Consider the following 13,067-nt stretch of genomic DNA (forward strand, 5'->3'; position numbering starts at 1 on the left):
AGTACCATCAGGGACTAGCCTGAAGACAGAGGCTCCTCCCTCCCTAACTGTCATCGTTCAGCCTCTGAGGGAGAGAGAAGGCTGGCCCAGTACCATCAGGGACTAGCCTGAAGACAGAGGCTCCTCCCTCCCTAATTGTCATCTTTCGGCCTCTGAGGGAGAGAGAAGGCTGGCCCAGTACCATCAGGGGCTAGCCTGAAGAAGGAGGCTCCTCCCTCCCTAACTGTCATCGTTCAGCCTCTGAGGGAGAGAGAAGGCTGGCCCAGTACCATCAGGGGCTAGCCTGAAGAAGAAGAGCCCTCCCTCCGGTCCATCTGCCTTGGTTCAGGCCTCAGAGGGAGAGAAGAATGCTGGACCTGATTCCCTCCCCCCCCCTCACCATTCCCTTCTCCTTTTGTGTCGTGTCTTTTAGGTTGTAAGCCTGTGGGCAGGGAACTGTCTGTTATCCCCTCTATTGTAAACCGCTCGGATTCCCAGTGATTGGGCGGTATATAAATAAAACCTATTATTATTATTATTATTATTATTATTATGTTCCTACTCTCCAAACCTATTTATAGACTGAGAGAAAAACAGGTTGGATTCAAATTATGTTTAGTGTAGAACCCACCGGTGGTACCAACAGGAATTTATTCAATTACTTGGTCCATTCTAAGCATAGCTACATCCAGCATCTACTCATACTACCCCAACAGAGTTGTAGTTATCCTCCAACTGTTAAAATTCTGAGATGTATTGGGTGTGTGGGTCCTAGAAACAAACCCCAGTGGATACCAAGGGGGCATTGTACAAGTACACAGACATAAAACAATGGGCATGTAATTACCTAATAGCCAAAATTAACATTTGTTCCCATGTGTTCCAGTGTGTTGAAACAGTATTCTGACATTCAGAAGTATTCCATATTGTATATATTGTCCAAACTGTTTTCTAAAACTCCCATTGGTTTAGGAAAGAGGTTATGGACTGAAGAACTGACATAGGTCTTCATGCTCTGAAGCCAGCCTCATGCCAGCTGAATCCTGCCCTTGCATATGCATCTTTCATTTCACTGCTCATGCCTATTAACATTTGCCTTTTGCATAAACTATATCTTAATTTCAAGTAATCTATTAAAGAAAGAGGAACATAGACTGATTTATCTTCTTCCTTCTTCTCCCCATAACCATATTCATATCAAGAAAAAACGTACATGTACCAGGACAAAGCTGAAATGAAAGTTCAATATCACTGTAATTATAAGGAAATGCTGCCCACTGTAATAATCATTATTTTAAAATAAAATGCAATAGATTCACTTTCACATTTTTTTCATGGTGTTACCTTCAGCATTTTCTGGAGAAAGTATAAGCTGTATTTTCAAAAAGGTTATACTGTGGAAGGGAGTTGTTAAAAATGTCTGCATGTGAAATTACAGTGGTGCCCCGGGATACGAAATGATCGCGTTACGAAATTTCCGGGGTACGAAAAAGTTAGATTGGAAAAAACTGTTCCAGGTTACGATATTTTTTTCGGGTTACGAAATTTATTTCGGCGCGAAATTCAAACGCAAAGCGCGGCTAGCGGCTTTCCAGCGCTAACGGAAAGCCTTTTCGGGTTGCGAAATTATCGGGTTACGAACGGAACGGCGGAACGAATTAATTTCGTAACCCGAGGTAGCACTGTAATCTGTTAAAAATGCTCCATGTATTATTCTTTTTAAAAGTAGTATCATTCATGGCCATATACTTATGTTGTACAAAAGCCTACACCGGGACAATAAAGCATCCTCTTCTCTGACATCTTAAAGTTTAACAAACATTGGCGTGTTACAGACTGCCCCTTTGGGGCAGCCTGTAGGCACGCCTTTCCCCGGTGTATCGGGGCCTCAGTGGTCAGAACGGCAGCCGCTGAGGCCCCGATCTGCTGCTTTCTGGGCCGCGGGGAAGCAGCAAAAGGCTGCTTCCCCACAGCCTGGAAAGGGGTGTCCTTGGGGCTTCAAGCCCCAAGGACACCCCACGGCGGCGGGGAGGAGGAGAAAGGGGCCACTTGGCCCCTTTCTCCCTTGTGTTGCTGGGTGCAGCCGTCTGAAGGCTGCGCCCAGCAACGCAAACCAGCGATGCAAACCAGGAAGGAGCTCCGAAACAGAGCTCCTTCCTGCTCTGCGCAAAGGGCGCATTAAGTGCCCTCACGTGGAGTGACGACATCATGTCCGTGCTGCCCCATATACAGGCGGTACGGTCGTGACGTCGTCATGGCGGCCCCCATGTGGAAGGGGCGCCGCCATTTTGTACGGACTCAGTCTGTACTAGGGTTAGGGGTGTGTGGAATGGGCCATTGTTATCTAGGTCTTTTTAGCCATAGCCATTTTCATCAGATACATAAAGTAACATGTACAGCTGAAAAATATGTAAGATAAAGTATGGTAGGTTTTATGGTAGGTTTATAAAATAAGCATGAAATCCCAAGCAATTTGAATGTGGTTATGTGACTTTAGTCAGAGCATGAATGAATGAATATAAGGTCACAGTCTAGAATCATAGAGTTAGAAGAGACTTCAAGGAAACCTTTTACCATCAAGTTCAACTCCTTGCCATACAAGAATGCACAATCAAAGTAGCTCCGACAGATGGCCATCCAACCTCTGTTTACAAACTTCCAAAGAAGGAGACTCCACTTCACTCTGAGAGAGTTTTTCTCTGTCAAATAGCTGTTACTATTGTGAAGTTCTTCCTAATGTTGAGATGGAAACTCTTTTCTGTAATTTGAATCCATTGCTCTGGATCCTCTTCTCTGAAGCAGCAGAAAAAAACTTCCTCTATCTTCAGTATGACATCCTTTCAAATATTTAAACAGGGCTATCATATCACTTCTTAATCCTCTCTTCTCCAGGCTAAATATACCCTGATCATTAAGGGCCAATACAGATGGCCATATAGGGGCGGCTTGACACTGCCCCTTTGAGTGTTGGATTGGGGCCACAGCAACCTCACACTGTAGCCCCGATCTGGCTTTTTTCTGATGCAAAAAGAAGCAGCAAAATGCCACTCCTTTTTGCACTGGAAAAAGAGTGGCATTTCTACAACAGCAGCAGCTTTTTTGCTCTCCAGCAGCATGCAGAGTATGAACGCCATGCCACTGGAGCACCACAATGGTGCCCGCCATGTGATTGGGTGGGTGGTGTGACACTGGCTTAGGGGGATCAGGACGTGCATCATCTAAATACTGCGCCCGTATGCTGTTTCCAAGCCAGCATATTGTGCCAGACTATTCTGCCCTCAAGTCTCTCCTCATAGGGTATGGTTTCCAGAACTTTCACCATTTCAGTTGCTCTCCTTTGGACAAGCTCTAGCTTGTCAACATCCTTTTTGAATTGTGGTGCCCAGAACTGGACATAATATTCCAGGTTAGATCTGATCAAAGCAGAATAGAGTAGTAATATTACTTCTCTTAGTCTGGACACTATACTTCTATTGATGCAGCCTATAATTGCATTGTTTTATTTTTAGCTGCTGCATCACACTGTTGACTCATGTTCAACTTGTTGTCTAGTAGGAGTTGTAGATCCCTTTCACATGTACTGTTTTCAAGCCAGGTGTCCCCCCCCCCCATCCTATATCAGTGTATTTCAATTTTTTCTGCCTAAGTATTATACCTTGCATTTCTCTCTGTTGAAATTCAATGTGTTAGTTTTAGCCTAGCTTTCTAATCTATTAAGATCATTTAGAATGTTGATTCTTTCCTCTGTAGCTGTCTTAGCTCCTCCTAATTTGTGTCTGCAAATTTGATAAGTATGCCCTCAATTCTGTCATCCAACTCATTGCTAAAGATGTTGCATAGCACTGGGCCCAGGACAGAACCCTCTGGCACCCCACTGGTCAATTCTCTCCAAGATGAGGAGAAACCATTGGGTTTGGCTGGTCAACCAAGTACAAAAAGAGGTGCATTGTCTAATCCTTGTTTTATTAGCTTGTTTGTTAGAATATCATGGGGGACCTTGTCAAAGATCTTACTGAAATCATGTTATGCTACATTCACAGCATTCAGTACCTCTACCAAACTGGTGTGTGTGTGTGTGGGTGTGTGTGTGTGTGTGTGTGTGTGTGTGTGTGTCTCAGAGGGAGAGAGAAGTGTAGTCTGAGATGACTTGTTTTTGAGAAACCCATGTTGACTTTTTGCAATTATAGCAATCCTTTCTAAATCTCACAGACTCTCTGTTTAACAATCTGCTCTAGAATCTTTCTTGGTACCGATGTCAGGCTATCGATGCCACTTTTAGAAGATGGGGACAACACTTGTCCTTCTCCAGTCTGCTTGGGACTTCTGTTCTCCAGGAATTATCAAAGATTATTGCCAATGGCTCTGAGATTGCTTCTGCCAGTTGTTTTAATACACTTTGATGTAGTTCATCTTGCCTTGACTTGAATTCATTTAGATTAAGCAGGTTAATTAACCTTGGTATCCACAGACTTGCCATCTGTGGATTCATGCATCTGCAGATGGCAAGCTTGTGGTGAGGAGGCAAAGGAGGAGGAGGAGATGGCAGGAGGAAGCAGGAAGAAGAGGAGGAGGAGGAGGTGGGAGGAAGAGGGAGAGAAAGGAAGAGGAGGAGGAGGAGGAGGAGGAGGAGGAGGAGGCAGAGGGAAAGGTGGGAGAAGGAGGAAGAGGAACAAGCAGGAAGATGAGGACAAGGTGGAAGAGGTGGGAAGAGAAGGAAGAGGAAGGGGCAGGGGGGAAATAAAAAGGAGGATGGGGTGAGAGGAAGAGGAGGAATAACCGGGAGGAAGAAGAGGTGGGAGGAGGAGGAGGAAGAGGAAGATCTGGGAAGAGGAGGAGGAGGAGGTGGGAGGAAGAGGTACCGGCTGTGGGGGTGGCTGCCAGACTGCCCCACCACTTGCTGTCAGTGAGAGCAGGGAAGGAGGCAGGCAGGCAGGGTCCCATTGTCCCCAATGATGGAGTGACTGTGTGGCTGCACCTCCATTGGGGACAATGCAGACTTGAGCATCTGTGGATTTTGGCATCCGGGGGTTGGTCCAGAACAAATCCCCCATGGATACTGAAGGTCAACTGTATTCCAAATCTCAATACTGGGTGATGATTAGGTTTAATAGCAGCAATGAAAAGCAACAAATTGTTTACCCAGTGAGCACTGCTAGGTATAAATCAAGTTGTTAGTACCATCTGGAGTAGACACATTGAATCAATGGAGCTTTACTAAATCCTTATCTATTAAGTTTTCATTGATTCACCAAGTATACTTTACTGGGGCTAGCCATTTGAGAATCAGTTGTTGTTGTTTGAGACCAATTTAACTGCCCTGATTCAATGCTAGGGAATTCTGGGCAATGTAGTTTTGTGAGACATTTAGCCTTCTCTGTCAGACAGCTCTGGTGTCACAACAAACTACAATTCTCTGGACTCCCTAGCACTGAACCAGGGCAATTAAAACGGTCTCAAACTGGATTATTGGACTCGAGTTGCTTCCACCTTGTGGAGACCTTAATGTGACTCTACCACAGGGTGTCTTGGCAAGATTTGTTGGGGCGGGGGGAAGTACTGTTGCCTTCCTCTACCATGCTGGCTTTGAGGAGGAGTAGCATAGTGTTACATGGGAGAAGCCACTTGTTGCAGATAAGTCCCAGATTCATTCCCTGGTGAATTATTTTAAATGATTTTAAAAGGAAAGTTGAAAAGACCCTCCATGAGAACTGGGAAACCTTTTACCAATGTAGAAAATATTGGTCAAGGTAAGCATAAGGTATGTTCATAGAAGACATCACTCTTTGAAAGTGTTGCATTGACTGCTGACAATTTTGAGGTTTTCTAAATGCGCGCGAGCACACGCACACACATTACAGCACATTTGGGAAATTTGACAGTTTCCTTGCTGATTTCTCTGTGTTGCATTTCTAATGTCTGACTTATGTCCATTCATTTCTGGCCTGTGTATATAGTGGAAGAGTATTTTGTATGCAGTGTTGGAAGATGTTCCCTTGATTGACAAATTGCATTGTTCTTGTTAAATTATGATCCTGAGAAAACTATATTTATATGTTAACATTCATTAGTCTATTGTTATAATTTATTACTTGCAAATCATTTATGGAGCAAAGCATGGATCTCATTTGTAGGGGAGGGGATATGTACATTTGATAATGTTATGAAATAACAAGAACAAAATGTCATAAGATAATGTTACCACTCTGCTTTCTACTCTTCTCTGGATGTTATTCATGGGAGTGGGTGGGAGTGAGGCAGTGGGTCTATTTTGGTACTTTCAAAAGTCCTTCAACCAGTTTTGAAGCTTAGCTGTAAGTAATATTCTTTGGTGGGGTCTTGGATTGTCAGTTGCAGCTACTGAAGCAAAACTGATCAACAGATTCCAGCTTTCTCAGTTTTTCATGTTCCCCCTCTTCCCCCTCTTCCAGGATACTTGCTGAAATAATGTTTGGTCACCTATCATTCCTCCTGGCATGTCTGTCCTCTCACACTACTTTCTTGGGTTTTAAGAGTAGTCATTTCATTTGTGAGTGCTTGGCAACATGATTGATCATCTAAAATGACAGCTGTCATTCAAATGAAATATTGTAAATAAGAGACTGTAAGACATGTGGTTGTATTAGTTTTATGTATGCACATTAAATCCTGTAATAGTTCCTTAACAGATATACCATATGGCTGTCAAAGATGTTCTGAAAAAGCAATAAATCATTAAGCAAGGAAGCACTTGGGTACTTTTAATCTTGATGGATGCCAGCATCTTGTGCTGTTTTAACTACAAAGCCCATTAACTTTGCAGACCACTGATACACTACTAACTGCAAAGGGACAATATAAAAAAGGCTCATCCATTTAAAAACGATTTGTAAACATCTGCCATTCATTTGATAGCATTTGGAAAACAGAGATGTTTATGGGTGGCATTTAATGGGTTCTGTATTGTGCTTCCTGAGAACTCAGGAGGGGGAAAATGTATTAGGGAGAAAATGATTTAAATGCCTGTGCCTGATATTTTCCACTGCTGCTTCTTCAACACAAAAGGTTCTGCAAGGTTTGTTAAGGCAGAATTATTGAGCTGCATCCAAAAACCCTCCTCCAAATAACACAGCAGTAAATCCACAGCATAAATCAGATTCCCTTTTTCAAACCCATTAGGGGTAAGTAGAAAATCCAACAAGAGCTTATTTAAAGTAGGAGGAAATGCTTAAAACTGGGTGAGCTAGAAGCCAAGTAATCCTCCCCTGCTCTTGACTCCCCTTGTGTGTATGCACACCCATACAAAACTGCATTAGCTGAAGCTGGATTTTAGCCTTTATCTTGCAGACACCTAAACAGGGAGTTTCAACATGTAGTGCGGCAGACTAGCAGAAATCTACTATACCTGTGCCCAAAATAGCTTTGTCCAGGGATTCCTAAATAGCAGGTCTTGTTTGTAAGCTGATGGGGTCACTGTGCACTCATCTTAGAGAATGGTGAGAATCTCTGTCAATTTTCCAAAAATAGGTTGCTAGCCTTCATGGCTGTCAGCTCCTGGCAATAATATTAGAATGCAAAAAATGTTTAGTGATAGTAAATATGAAAGAGAAATTGTGTGTTTATGTAAACTGTGACAGTAGTGTCAGGGCTGGCCCTCCCATGAACACCTGGCTATTCCCCTGGACATGTGATACCTAGTGAGATCATGGTTTGGTTTCTAATCTGGATGTTTTGTTTTTGTTTAAATTATTTTATAGTGTTCACATTGTTTTAATGTGATTTTATGGATTGTGTTCTGTCCTGATATCTGTTGACATAGTATGGATTCAATAAACAAACAAACAAACAAACAAATAACCAACACAAGCAAGCAAGCAAGCATTTGCCTCAGGTGGAAGATGCTGGCAGGCATCAGCAAGTTGTAGAATGGAACTGTGCATCTCAATCCCCACTTACCAAAAAGCAGCCACTGTGACTGAAGGGGGTGCTCCCCTCTTGCTCAGGAAGCAGTTTACTAATGTTTCCACTCTCTGCTTGGAGAAGTGATCTCCAGTGTGAGGTGGAATTGTGAGCGGGGCCTTGCTTCTGCTGGTTGTACCAGATTGTCGCTCTTGGGATGGGGTGAGAATGTCAGTCAGTTACTTCCCTGCATTGCACTTAGAACTGGGAAGGCAATGTGATTTTTTTTTTCTGTCATTGCCATAATGCCAGTTTGAACATTTTAAAATAATATAAAACTAACATAGATATTTGGCACAAGAATGCTTACTTTTCAGGCAACAGATCTTGCCCTGTGAAATGTTATTTACTGAGCAAATTTACTGAGCAAATGTTATTTGTGTCTAGCACTTCTTTCAAGGAGATCACAATGTAGTACAAGGGGTTTTCCTACTTCATCTTATTTCTTTTTATCGTTGCAACAGCTTTGTGAAATCCGTTAGCCCAAAATTAGAACTTGGAACACTTACCTTTTAAAGACTAAAACTCTCAGAATTACCCAGCCAACAGTGGCTATACTGCTGTGGAATAATGAAAATTATAGCCCCAAAAATAACTTTGCTACAATCCCAAGGTGTTTTTGGTGGGCGTTAAGCCACCCCTTTGTGGCTATCTGTTTTGGTCCTTAGTGTGCTTCTTTAGGTTTAACATTTACTATGAGTAGTTCATGGTCTGTTGCACAATCTGTTCCTGGTCTTGTTCTTGCAGAACGAATGCAGCTTCTTGATTTTTTGTTTCCGTTTATGTAGTCAACTTGATTTCTGTATTGGTTATCAGATGTTGTCAGTGTATAAAGTCACTTCTTAGGTTGTTTAAAGAATGAGAAATAGATATAGATATATATAATTTGAAAAAAATGTTACAAAAGAATGTATATATTTGAAATTTGAAATTGATATATTTGAAAAAATTACATAAAATACTTATAGATTTTCATACAGAATAACAGCTGCAGATACACACAGAAACACTCAACCCCCCCCCCCCCAGTTTTACTCTGATGTGGAACTAAGACAAGTAGCCAGCATAGTGTAGTAGTTTGAGTGTTTGACTAAGACTCCAGAAAACCAGGGTTCAAATCAAATCCAAGTTCAGACAATTGAAACCCACTGTTTGACCTTGGATAAATCACACACAGGGGCCATTCACATCACCTTTTACACCAGTTCTGAAATCGATTCTTCCACATGAAGTTCATATTGGTCCTGATTCTGTCACAATCCATCTCGAGGCTTGCACAAGGAAATGCCCCTTACCCCGGGGTATCCAGAATCGGGCTAAAATCCGTCTTTTCTCAAAAGACCCGGGATCTGCGAAATATGAACCTGCCCTCGATCATGTTCGGGGCAAATTGAGGGAGGGATTAAGGTCAGAGGGTGGGCAGAGGTCAGAGCATTCCCTCCCCTCATCGGAGAGGAGGGGGAGGAGGAAAGAGCCAAAGGAAAAAGGGGAATCTGGAGGAAAGGGTGACAGGAGGCAAAAAGGGGAAATCAGGGTGATGAGGGCTGCAAAGGCCTGTCAGAGGGAGGGCGGGGGGAGTGGAGAAAGTGATGGAGGAGGAGGAGGAGGAAGAAAGAGCCTGGATGCAAATAGGGGAATCTGACAGGAGTCAAAGGGTGACAGGAGGCAAAAAGGGGAAATCAGGGTGACGAGGGCTGCAAAGGGCTGTCAGAGGGAGGACGAGGGGAGTGGAGAAAGTGATGGAGGAGGATGAGGAGGAGGATGAGGAAGAGAAAGGAGCCCTGGGAAGAAGGGAGCCATGGAGGGCATCCTATAATGGAGCAGGAGGAGGCGGATGAAGGAGCCAGGGCAGCTCAGAGCAAGGTGAGGGTCGGAAGGAAGGAGGAGGGGGAGGATTGCCCAGGGAAATAGGGCTGTGGGGCCAAGCTGGGGGATGCAGGGAAATGGATGCAGCAGAAGCAGCCTCTTTTGACAATTTATGCGCATGGTTTTTTGAGTGCTTGCTTGTGCTAATTTCATTTCTTCTCGCTGCTCCTGGATTATTATTATTATTATTTGTGTTATATGAGGATGCTACAGTCAGAATGCCTGCGCTACATTTCCTTTTTATTCCCAATTGATTCCATGGGTCAGTTGGAACTGACAGGTCACTCTCTCTCAGCTTCAGTGGAAGGCAATGGCAAAGCTCCTCTAGCAGGAGGAAAAGGGTCAGTTCAGGTCAGGTCAAAGGCAGGGCACGAACAGAGTTCCCATCAGGCACCTCCCCCCTTTTTATTTTTAAAATTATTTTTGACAAAATATGCACTTTTTTTTTCTTGAGGGAGATATATATGGATAGAACATGGCTAGCTGCTTGTTCACATTCCCTTCTATTTGCTAGCTTCCAGCAAAGGGGAAATGTTGCAAATGGGCTAGATTTTTTTTCCTTTGCGAATCAATCCTACAATTTGAATGTTACATTTGTTGTTCTTGTAAATTAGGCAATTGGCAAAATGATACATGCTTTTGCTGCTGTCTCTTCAGGGGTAGGCCCTGAATTGCTTTTAAAAGCAAAAAAGAATGCATGACAATTGCATCCTTTTCTGGCATTTCCGAGGTGAGGGTTATTATTATTATTATTATTATTATTATTATTATTATTATTATTGCATGTGTAAGAGGCATTCTGGGGTGGCAAGGAGTGAGGGATACAGGATGCATTAACTTGCATTTTGGGGTTGAAAATGGGGCCAAGGGCAGATCATAACCTGCACTGACCCAAATGCCCCCCCCCCACACACAAAAGAGATTTTAAATTTTGACAAAATGTGTGCACTTTGGGGCATTTTGTGCATGGCTCTTTAAAAAAAAGGAGGGGGGAACCACACTTCCAATGCCCCTCCAAACGTCACCTATGATGATAACTTGATTGACAGCAGGCGCCTTCAAGTGAAAGCTGATAAGACATTTGGGTTAAAATGCCCCTCAAATCTAGTGGGCATTCGCTAATGGAGATATTCGGGGGAGGGGCATCCGGATCTACCCAGTTCCCCCCACGTTAAATGGGCCAGTGGGAATGGGGCCTCAGTCTAAGAAGGCAATGGCAAACCACATCTAAATAAATCTTGCCAAGAAAACCCCAAGATAGTATCATCTTAAATCGAAGTCATAGAATCATAGAGTTGGAAGAGAGTACAAGGGCCAGCCAGTCTAACCCCGTGCCATGCAGGAACTCTCAATCAAAGCATACCTGACAGATGGCCATTCAGGTGTGTGTTCCATTGTCGAACAGTTCTTACTGTCAGAATGTTCCTTCTAATGTTTAGGTGGAATCTCTTTACTTGTAGCTTGCATCCATTATTCTGGGTTCTGTTCTCTGGATCAGCAGAAAACAAGCTTGCTCCCTCCTCAGTTTGAGTGTCGATATGAACAACAAGGAACTAGGATAGAATTCATTTAGAAGTAAAAAAAATTGAGTCTCTGAGAGAAATAAATCTTAATTGATTCTTTTGTCCATATTCTGGGCTTTGTTTATATTTATCTGAATAGAATTCTTTTGAATGGGGAAGTACTAGTGGTCAGGCATACTTTCTTTAAAATATGCATTCCTCAGGTTTTAATCCTACTTTAATAATTCATTTGATAGAGAAAGTGTTCAGCAGTTAAAAATCCCAATAGGAACAAAGACACCAATGGTTCGGAGAAAAAAACTAAAATCTTTATTATAGGAACTGCATTCTAAGAAAGGAAAGTTAGGTGCGGTACAGACTGCCCCAAAAGGGTGGCCTGTCGGTGGCCTAATTCCCTCCGGAGGGAAGTTGCAGCCGCCAAACTGTGCGGCTTTCTTTCAGAGTAAAAAGAACCTGGAAAAAACGAGTTCTTTTTTTTTTGCCGCAGGGCAGACGTCACCAGTGCGCCAATGGCGCACTCGCGTCGTAAGCGATGTGTGGTGCCATGCAAATGCCAAATGGTGCTTATGTCATAATGGTGGTGCCCGTGTACATGGGATGCCGCCATGCTGCCCCACCATGTTACTGTTAGGGACTTTGCGGTTACCATGTGGTCCCTAACCCTAGTATTGCTGGGAGTACGGAACATTAGGGTGGTCTGCAGTGTGCCTTACTCAAGGTGCTGATCTAATTTAATATCATTCTATGGAAGAGCTGATGGAGAGAGAAGAGGTCAAAAAACATCCCCAAGAGTGTGAGTTTATATCAACAGGGGTCAGGATACATAGAGGGGAGTACACTTTGGGTTATTTAAGATATCTAACCATATTTCTACTGCCCTCTCTAAGGTATTCTTGATTCTTCAGTGCTTACACTACTAACATTATTCACTGTAGGAAGTAATGCAATCAAATCAGAGCATTCAGTCTTGCCTTGGAAATGTGTGTCATCAAGAAAAAAAGGATTTTTAAAAGGTACAAAACCGTATTTTATTTTCAGAAGAAATTTTACATGATAGAGATTTCAGAGAAATACTGTAAGCAAGTGAAAGTAAAACATGGTGCGAGCTTTCTTTTAGCCAAGATAGAACACAGATAAAGAAGGAGACTCTGAAAAAAAACAACAGACTTTCATTTTTAACTGACCTTTCAATAAATGTCTCACATCCTACTTAGTGGTTCATGCTAGCTCTATACTGAAAGTTTGTAGATATATTGTGATCTTTTATTGAAATCTCTGTAATGGCTTGGGAATCTTCAAAGATGGATTTTTATTGCATTATACAATAATCATAGAGGAGAAACACAGAACTACCTCTTAATCAGTCTGCAGAGACATTTAAACAGACAATACAAAAAGCACAATGCATACCACTATGTTACAAGTAATGTGGATACAAATGCAATAGCAAAGAAAATAACTAGAGAAGGCTCTTACAAGCAAGCCAAGCTACATTCTCTAGGCAAAGGGCAAAAAAGAAAACAGGAGATGAGAAAACAGGATACGTCTACGTTGCTTTTGAAACTTGAATAAAGCATCATTTCAGGACAACCATATGTTCTATATGTTAATACAAATGGAAGATGAAATTAATGAGGTTATTAAATAAAATAATGAAAACAGTTTTCAGAAATACATTATTTCACCTGCCCAAGCGGATGGTATTTTCATTCCCCTACAGCTATACTTCGTTCATGTTCTAGCAACATTGCGGCAGATTGGCAC

The sequence above is a fragment of the Sceloporus undulatus genome, chromosome 2 (genome assembly GCF_019175285.1).
Source record: "Sceloporus undulatus isolate JIND9_A2432 ecotype Alabama chromosome 2, SceUnd_v1.1, whole genome shotgun sequence".
Classification (NCBI taxonomy): Eukaryota; Metazoa; Chordata; class Lepidosauria; order Squamata; family Phrynosomatidae; genus Sceloporus; species Sceloporus undulatus.